Here is a 10,765-nt window from a genome sequence, read left to right on the forward strand (position 1 = left end):
TTGAGTGAGTGAGTTTAGGTCTACGTCGCACTCAGTAAAATTCCAGCTATATGGTCTATAAATAAGTCTGGATCAGACAATCCAGTTATCGAGCCTTGACTTACGCAGTTGAGATACGATGGCATTTGTCAACAAAGTCATCGAGCCTGACCACTTGATCCCGTTAGTCGCCTCTTACGATGGGATGCTGAAGACTATTTCCCACCCGGATCTTCAAGGGTGAAGTCAAGATTTGTCTACCCCTCAGCTAATCCGGTCCGGATTCTGGCAGGACCAAGGGAGGCAATTCTGCACAGTGCTTCCTGATATCTAAGTCTGCTTTAAACAGATACTCCGACCCAAGTACATCATGATATCCAAGTCTGACGTAGGTAGATACTCTGGTTCAAATACATCCTGGTACCCAGGTATGTCTTAGATACTCCGTCCTAAGTGCATCCTGGTACCCAGGTATGTCTTAGATACTCCGTCCCAAGTACATCCTGGTACCCAGGTATGTCTTAGATAGATTCTCCGACTGACATACTTTCTGATGTGTCTTGGAGTGGGTGGATGTAGTTTAGAGCTGCATTTAGCACTGTTCAAGCAATATTACCGCGAGTAACACCAGGAATGGGCGTCACACATTTTACCCATGTAGGGAATCGAACCTGGATTACGTCATGACGAGCGAACGCCACAAGACATTGATCAACAAGACTACCCCTTCGCCCTTATATGCATCGGAACGAGTTTGTGCTGAACCGAATTTGAAGTTTCTGTCATTAAATTACATATTTATGTAACACTTAATATTACTTTAGACTGCACCTTGGCATTACAAGACTAAACATCACTCACCATACCACAGTATGTACATGTATACTTAGGAGATAAACATACTGTGTTTGAAATTCAAAGGTATATAACGAAATTATAGAAGCTCTAAATTGTATTTAAGCCCGAACGAGTACATTGATCTCCATTCTATCATAACCACGTTACAAAGAATTTTTAAAATACATACTGTGTTGGAAACTGGGAGATATATAACGTGATTATCTACCTCTGAAGGACTTTGATTAACCAATCACAATCCAGTATTTACTGAAGACACGGTAGAATGTTTGCTCGCTCCATTCCTGCAATTACTTTGTAGCTATTTGGACTGATAACATACTTAATTATAAAACAGCTGTTATTGTATAACATTTCGTTGTTTTGATGAGTTCGCAATTAATTCTGTTTCAGTTTAAATCGACATAAAGCACGGAACTTTACATTGCACGGATTACTATTTATGTCGACCCTACATGTGGGTTTCTGCTTTGAGCATAGACTGTCCTATGGTTCCACCATATTCACTGATTATCATGTAACGAGTGGTTTAATTTTTAAAACAATATTTGTCAGTGAATAGTCAAGAACTCAGCCTGCAATAATTAGGGCTAGGAATGCGTTATACAAGGGCGAAACCTGGATTTTGGAGAAGGAGGGGCGCACATAGATCATGAAGTCCATAGACCACGGTGACGACATCCACTGTGAAGACACCCAGGGTGCAATACTAATTTCGAGATTCTAAGAAAGATTTACTAAAGACATATCAGTGGTAAGTTTTGCCATGTCACGTGTTAATATTTCCCTCATGATATAATATGTTCTCAATAAATCCAGTGTTCGTGTTCTACTTGATACATGTTCAAAAATATGTGTGGTTGTAAGAAATTTACAAAATTACTTATTTTAATGTATCAGATCTTTTTTTGCATTTATTGTAATGTCTAATGCATTCTATTAGTCGTATTTGGATATACCTGGTTATAATTTTATACCTACGGTATGTAACAATTCGTATTTTATGTAAATGATATGTTTACATAATGTACGAAATTTCAGAAATTAACACGATTGGTCAAATATTTTATATGATGTAACTGGAACAGGAACAACTGACGTCTCTGACTTGTAGATCTAAGCAATTCCGAACTTACTTCCGGAAATTGGCGACCGTCTGGGTATGCATGACTTAGACAAAATCATTCCATTTCTAGACACTTTAGAAAACAAATACAAAAAAGGGGTTTAAAATGACGGCAAGAAAACCGAAAATACAGAACTTTTGGATTCCATTACCGTATACCGAATCAGACGTTCTGCTAATACTGCGGTATACCGTTTCCGCCCAATGAAGGGTGAAGAGATACACAGTTAGGACATCTAGAATTAAGGCATCCAGTGTGAAGACATCCAGGGGCAAGACATCCAAGGTGAACATAGCAAAGTGATAAGGTGAAGACACCAGTATGGACACATCAAGGGTGGTGAAGATGTCCAGGATGAAAACATCAGAAGTGAAGACATCCAAGGCGAAGACATCCAGGGTAACTACATACACTATGAAGACGTCCAGGGTAAATACATACACTATGAAGACATCCAGGGTAAATACATACACTATGAAGACATCCAGGGTTAATACATACACTATGAAGACGTCCAGGGTAAATACATACACTATGAAGACATCCAGGGTTAATACATACACTATGAAGACATCCAGGGTTAATACATACACTATGAAGACATCCAGGGTTAATACATACACTATGAAGACGTCCAGGGTAAATGCATACACTATGAAGACATCCAGGGTAAATACATACACTGTGAAGACATCCAGGGTAAATACATCCACTATGAAGACGTCCAGGGTAAATACATACACTATGCAGACATCCAGGGTAAATAAATACACTATGAAGACGTCCTTCGTGAAAACATTCAGGATGAAGACGTCGAGGTGAAGACGTCCACAATGTAAACATCCAGGGTTGTGAAGATATCCTGGATGAAGGCACAGATGGACATATCCAGGGTGATGACATCTAAGGTCAAACGTCAGGGTGAAGACATCCAGGGTGAAAAACAGGGTGAAGACATCCCGAGTTAAGACATCCATGGTGAGGTCATCAGGGTGAAGCTATCCAGGATGAAGACATCCAGAATGTAAATAACATCGGGTGAAAACATCCAGGTTGCGAATCCAGAGTGAAAACAGCGATCTGAGCCCAACGAGTGGCCCAGATGCGGTGTTCTGTTGCTTCCTTTTCAATAGTTGATCCCGGTTACAATGCCAAGAAGATGGTTGCTTCAAAACCGTAACGGCGGAGCCAGTCAGTCTGCTTTGTGAATGTTTCATACCGATCTTCTGAGAAACTTTTATTTCACTGTATAAGAACTATTGTTTCATGTCAGTAAACATCCCAGACATCTCCAGGGTATACGTTCCGATAAATCTCTCCTATACTCTGGATACATCTAAGGCTCAGTATGATAAATTTATTACCCCCCTTGGCTGACTGTTTATCCAATCTGGTGTCTACACTGGGAAGTTGAGCAAACCAATCATCGCCTTTTAAATAATCTAACCGATTAACCTTGGCAACACAAACCATGCAGAGGTTCTCTGAAAGAGGTAGAAGGAGATCTTGGACATATTTTAAGAACCTACGAATTTGTCTGTATTATTTCCCCCAAATCTGAGTCGCACTAAGAACAAACTTTCACAGCTGCGACCGCTACCTTTGTTGACACTGGCAAGCTCAGTGGTAACCGATTGGCTATTGTGAGCATGCGGAGCCAGCAAAGGGAGGTAATAAAATTGTCGGGCCGACCCGTAGATGCATCCAGGGTATAGTGGAGACGTATCGGAATGTGTACTCTGGAGATATCGAGGATGGTCAGTAAAGTATTGCAAAAGTTATACTTCGTCGTCGTTTGAAACCACACTGCCTTGTGTCAGCTTTGCCTGACTCTAATCCTGACTCTAATCCTGATTCTCCTTATGTTGCTGACAATGCTCATCAATATCACTGGAAAATATAATCTTGGTCTTTCGCAAACAAAAAATCCAACATAGACAAGCACCATTCTGAGACAGACATGGACATGTAAGTGGAGCAATAATTCCCATCTGGATAGGAGGGTGTGAAGGGTCGTGGACAGTTTCCCCAGCTATTACAGTAGAGCGCCTGGTTAGAGTTCGCTGCGAGGAACTTGAATGTTGAGTCGCAAGCGGCCTTTCGTCACCACTCGCTCCTTTCCGTAATCTCCCCGAATGATACGACCTGGTAAACGTCAACTGTGTTTACCGCTATGTGTCCGGCTTCATTGAAGATGTGGGCTCTTCCACGCATTTCCTAGTGATACAGACTAATAAGTAAGTCTTCACGAATTTATACTTATTTGTAATCATCACTATATCAATATTAAACGTCTGGATAATCTCGAATTAGGACTGAGAGTATTTTAAGATACAATGAAGATGACTGTGTTAAGGAAAAACACGACAGGAAACAAAGTTAGGAATTATACAAGATGTTGATTAGGACACGATTCAACAGAAGAGATAAATTAATGAACACAGCATGTAGAATTGATCATTGAAATTTTCACATATGCTTATAATCGCCCTCACACATGGTTGCACGTAAAACAGGACCAGTAAAACATCAGTTTACATTACTTCCTCGTCGTTTGTTTTGCGTGTAGCAGTGAAGTTAAAAACTCTCCTGTATTTGTCTGTGCGAGATTTCAGCTTTCAACTCGAGACTCACGAGGCCATGACAGACCAAACTTAACATATCGGGAATTGCACTGTTTACATGCGCTATAACGAGGTGTGTTGCGCACAATTAAGAATGCTTCGTCAGCGGCCGTCCATGCAGGAAGCAAATGTACTGTAAGTCCCAATGGTCCCAACCTTCAGTTGCTGGCAATCTATAGCCTATTTTAATATTGTACCGTCAAAAGGTAAATGGTGTTTGATGATTTTTGAAAAATATGAATCTGCAATAGTTATTTTACTGTCCGTCCCAGACAGGAAAGCATGCATGTTTGGTTTTTTTCGTGTATACATTTACTAATTTACAACTTCATAGTCACTGAATGGCTGAAATAATGCCTGTGTGACTTTAAATCCTAACGCGCCCACTCACTCTTAAGCGTAAAACAAACAACTTCAAGATAATAATTAAAATTCACTGCAAAAAAACTGGCGGAGTTCTTACATGAATACTGTAATTATTTGAATTTGGCGTGACAGTACTTCATCCACATATACCTTAATGATATATCTTCGGAAAATGTCATTTCACGTTGTTGTTTTTTCCATTGTCCCGAATGTATCTAACAAAATCTGATGTATACAATTGATGTAAACAATCATTTTGTGTGCTTAAAACTAAAATGTAAGAGCAACTTCAAAGTCGAGGCTAAACAAAAAACATAGTTCATTATCTTTATAGCTTCAGAACAGTTCGTTTCCTTTTCATACATGTGGAAAGGAAGACGTACATACAACAGGAAAGTTGTGGGTGTGAGCATGTTTTCTCACCGAACGGTTTGTTGCAATCTCCCCCAAAACAACTCTTGCGAGGCCTCTTGCAATTAGTGAGTCAGCTGGTGAGTGGGTGAGTTGGTGAGTGAGTGAGTGAGTGAGTGATTGGCTGGTTGTGTGTGTTAGTGATTTTAATAATATTCTAGCAATATTACTGTAGGGAACACCACATATGGGGTAACACATTACATCCTTATGAGAATCGAACACGGATCCTCAGCGTGATGAGAGACCACTTTAACCATTAGGCTTCCCTACGGGCCCTTGCAAGTAATGGGAAAAGGCGAGGTTTGACAAATACTGTCATCCAATTGATGACAGTTATGTGCGAGAGTACGACAAACAAATCATGCACGTAAGGATTGAAGTAAAGGACAAGTTTGGAATGTCCAGTCTACATAGCTACCAAAACATCTTTATATCATTGGACGATAGACTTTAATGTGATTTAGCTCTAACGATATATTTATCACAAATATCCCCCTCATAGCTTATGAAATTCGTTTGCTGTAGAAATTGGTTTTACTGTTGAAATATGTACAAGAAATATTTTCCTTCAACAAATATCTGGCAGGAAATATCTGTTAATGCAGATCTATCTGGCATGATTGAATATGTGTACCAAATATCGAAATTTAAGAGATTTAAGAGAGCAAATACAACGAATGAAAGGTCATGGGAGCCAATATCGTCGTTTACATGCACCGCATTTGCCCTCATTTGCCCTCATGGGTATTTTACCCCGAGGGTAAAATATACCTGCAATATTTTCATGCAAAATCATTTTTGACAATATTTGTTTTGGAGGCAAGTAAATCAACATCTCACTCACTGCTAAATTTAGACTTAGAAGTAAACAAACCAATCTCTCGCTCCTTCTTAATTTTTGGAATAACCTTCCTACAACAGGAAATCTAAAAATAGATTATATGCAATACTGCAGCCATACATGTTTCCTTACTGCGTCGCAAATTCCACCAAATGTCAAGTGTCTCAATGGAAATTCATGTACAGATGATGAAACAAGGTGTGTAATCGCATGAAGACATTGACAAGAAACTGCAGACAGTGCAGAGACCATCTGATGGTCAGGGGTCAATCCAAGAGACTTTGTAAACTCTACAAAGAGATTAATGAAATTCTTGATACCAGAACGACCAACTCTCCAAGGAAAGTTGTACAGATCATGTTACATAAACCAGTACTCCTTCCAAAACCGATTCTGAAATGGACACTCAAGACTTTGATGTTCCTGATCTCGAACGTGATGCTGACCGCGTTCCCGACAATGAAGAGCATGTTGCAGAACAAATCCAAGATGGTGTCATGGATGGGGTCGTAAGAGAAGATCTGGACGAAAGCAATGGAAGATCTGGACAAAAGCAATGGAGTGAAAACAAAAACATGTAATAATCAGAAAAAGAAAAAAAATACAGAAAGGGTCGTTCAGAGACCTCACTTGAACTTGTCATGGATAAATTTACAAAGTCAAATGAATCTATTGAAAAACAACAGATTTGAGAAGAAAATGATTCACCTAGATATAAAAAAGATTGATGATGAAAAGCTGAAACGAGAGTTTGAACTGAAAAATAATGGAAAAAGAAGAAACACAGAAAGCAGCTGAGAGGGATCACCAGTTGCATATGTCGTAGCTCATCATGAACACTCGACCACAAATCCCTCTTGAAACACCACTTGGTCCAGGTCATGTTCTTCCTCCTTCAATGCCAGGAACGTCCTTTGCACATGGTAATGGTGCATACCAGGGTACCAGTGTTGCTTCTCCAGATGCGTGTACTTTGAAGGGTAATAGTCCAGATCCTAGCAGAGCTAAAAAACTAGACGTGGATCAGTGACGATCTGGGACTAGTTACCTGAACAGTCAAGGCGATAATGTTTCCTTTTTCTGTTGGAGTATATCATCCGAACATCCTTGGTGCTGCAAGTTGGAGACCCATTGTTAGCAGCGTGAGTGAATGAGTTAATATTTATCGTCACATCGGCAATATGTCAGCCATATCGTGACGAGAACAATTAATAATTACATTGTAGATGAATAAAATTAGAAACTAAAACCCTGTTGAGGAAGAACAGTAAAACCACTAGTACATCAAAGATACATCACTGGTAATTAAATCTAAAATAGGTCATCGACTGAGGACAATACAGTGAAAAAACGGGCTATAGATCACCAACAACTGAAGGTAGATCACCATACTAGTGACCATGGTGACTTTCAGTAATTTCGCTTCCCGCATGGACCCTAGCTGGATTTACATCGTACCATCGACTGTTGGCAATTGAGACACACCTGGTCATACATTAAAATACATAAATGCTACGATTTAAAACAGCAGAAAGTTTTAATTTACTTTGAATGTTTGGGGACTTAAATACACTCTCAGGAGGACAATAATTTCAGTGTACTTTAACCCGCCCCAGTGAAACAAAATAGACTATCACAGCATTTACTAGCATCTACCTCTAAAGCTGGATTGCAAATTCAGGTAAGACATTATAAAAATGGGCTATAGATTACCGACAACTGAAGGTTGATCACCATGCTATGGACCAGTTAGTGAATGGATTAGGAAGTGGTATCAAAGGTATCACAGATTTGTTGAGTGCTGCATTAGCAGCAAGATCGGCCATTGCGTTCCCAGGAATGCCAACGTGGCTGGGTAACTAAGACTATGTCGTACTGGCCAGTAGCAAGATCATTATACAATTCAGTAACTTCTAATAAAAGTGGATAGTTGCAAGAACGGTTTTATTTACCTGAAGGCACGAAAGAGAGTCTAAATAGATTATATACTGCTTATATTTCTGGTGTTTATTGGTGTATTTTAAGGCTGAAAATATAGCTATGATCTAGCAGTCGAGAAGATATTGTTCTGAATCCAATGACGGAGGATCCTTGGACCCATCTGTAAGTAAGGATTTGCATATTTACTGACTATACTCTTTTTTATATTGTAATTAATTGGTGTCTGATATTTTAAATATTGTCGGTGATTTTTAATCGCCTGAAGGCAAGAAAGACGACCAGAAAAGATTATATACTGTTTATATTTAGGGTGTCTTTGAATATATTTAAGAGCAGTTAATACGGCATTTACTTTTGCTGTAAAAATAGAGTTGCTATGTGGTGTTCCAGAAGATGTTGTTCTGGATCCAATGATAGTGACACAAGCCACTGCAGCACGGGGGTAGGTCCGGGGTAGAACAGGCCTTCAGCAACCCAGACTCGCTGACTTGGTTGAGACATGTCATCGGTTCCCAATTGCGCAGATCACGTTGTAGATCACTGGATTATCTGGTCCAGACTCGATTATTTACAGGCCGCCGCCATATCCCTGGAATATTGCTAAATGCGGCGTAAAACTAAACTCACTCACTCTACTGTTCCACTGTACGATTTTATTGGAATAAACTATCTTTTAGGTGGGTTGACTGGAGATCAGCCCCACACTTTCTTTGGGGGTGACAAGCTGTGTGCCCTTGGATGAATGTGATCAGATACACCCATTTCATCCAGTGTCTTTGTCCCGTCCAGCCGAATGATTTAATCGGATTTAATCGGGCCCATTACGCCACCTGTCTAGATGAAGTAAGGGGCGAGGTGGTGTATTTGGCAGAGGAACGCTGTTCCTGGAATCAGTACCGTCAACCACCGGTGTGCCGTCCTCCACCAACACAGGAGCGTAACCTACGGCAAACAAAACATACCCCCGGGTACACACAGTCCACCACGAGGTAGTGGCTCTTCACTGGTGCCAGAGCAACAGAGGAGATGTTGAAGAGGGGAAGGGGCAGGGAGAGAAAGAAGGCAGAGGAAAAAAGAAAGTAACAGAAGGGATCTGAAGAGGGAAGAGGACGCTAGAAAAAAAGAGCTCTCACGTGGGAAGTGTGATATCCAATGAAAAAGTGTAGGACGTTGTACATATTCAAGCGTTTCTGTTGTAGGATGATGTTTGTGACGGGTTCATATCAAAGACACTGCTGAATGACAAGTGAAAAGGGAAAAAGGCTTAAAGTTTTAAATGTGAACATTATGCACGGGAACTGAATTCGAATATACCTGGCATGGAAAGCGGCCATGGGCAGACGGATGTTAGTGATACGAATGGTAGTACACCATCAGTGTATAGAACAGACAGTGATGGACACACATCATCAGAACACATGAAACCTGCAGCTGTTGCCAGGGGCAACCCAGAAGGAGCAACGAAAGGAGGATTCCTGGAGGATGCTGACAATTCAAATGTTGATGAAGAGAATGCTGACGAAGTTAGTGATGACACCATAGACGAAGAAACATGGGAAAGGATATATAACTTTGTGAGAGGTACTACTTTCAGTGATACTATGTGTCTTTACACTCAAGGAGAGTTTAGTTTGAATTGTAAAAAAGTACGTATATGCTCCGTACTGTAAAATGTGGACCGAGCATGTGCTTATTATGTGAAAGTGATGAAACCTTTCATCGAAAACCTGGTCGACACCAATCGTAAACAGAAGCCAAGGCTTGCCAATTGCTTATCTTTCCTGCCAAAACCTTAGGGCAGAGTTATAACTATTCTTACAACTACAGTTAGGTGACGTCATGTAGAACCTGAATGGTCATTTCCTCTCCACTAATGCTTGGCGTGTCATTGTATAAGAATAGCCTGGGATTTGAAGTTGTCTAGGAATGAAAAATCAAATCACAATGTTTAATTTACTTGTCCTTGGATATCCAATTGCAATCTGTGTGTTTAATTCGCAGACCTCGCGTCACCACAACAACACATTGTGCAATGTTGTCAGCAACCACATGGAGAAATAGCATCGGCACCACAGCAACAAGTGCAGCTCCAACCTTCAGCTGGTCACGATGATCAAAGTCAAGGACCGCTAGCTGCAGCTACAACTCTACTGGTTCAGGGAACATCAGCCCCAACACAAGCGTCAACAAGTACCACTTGCGATGTGCCAAAAACAACCAGTCTACGGACACCGGGAACATCAGGCCTGACACAAGCGTCAACAAGTACCATTTGTGATGTACCACAAAAAACAAGTCTACGAGCACTGGGAACGTCAGGCCTGACACAAGCGTCAATAAGTACCACTTGCGATGTACCAAAAACAACCAGTCTACGGGCACCGGGAACTTCAGCTCTGACACCAGCCTCCACAAGTGCTACGTGTATAGTTCCCAAAACAACACCTCCTCTGCCGAAAATACCAGCATCTACTGTATCAGAGAGACAGCCCTGTGGGCTGCCTGTTGTACCAGCGAATGGAGATTCTTCTAAGAGTGAGTATTGTTATATTATATATATGTTTCAGGCATCTTGTATCTTGTACAAGTCTGCAGATGAGTGTTGTGACTCGATC

The sequence above is a fragment of the Haliotis asinina genome, chromosome 1, assembly GCF_037392515.1.
Source record: "Haliotis asinina isolate JCU_RB_2024 chromosome 1, JCU_Hal_asi_v2, whole genome shotgun sequence".
Lineage (NCBI taxonomy): Eukaryota > Metazoa > Mollusca > Gastropoda > Lepetellida > Haliotidae > Haliotis > Haliotis asinina.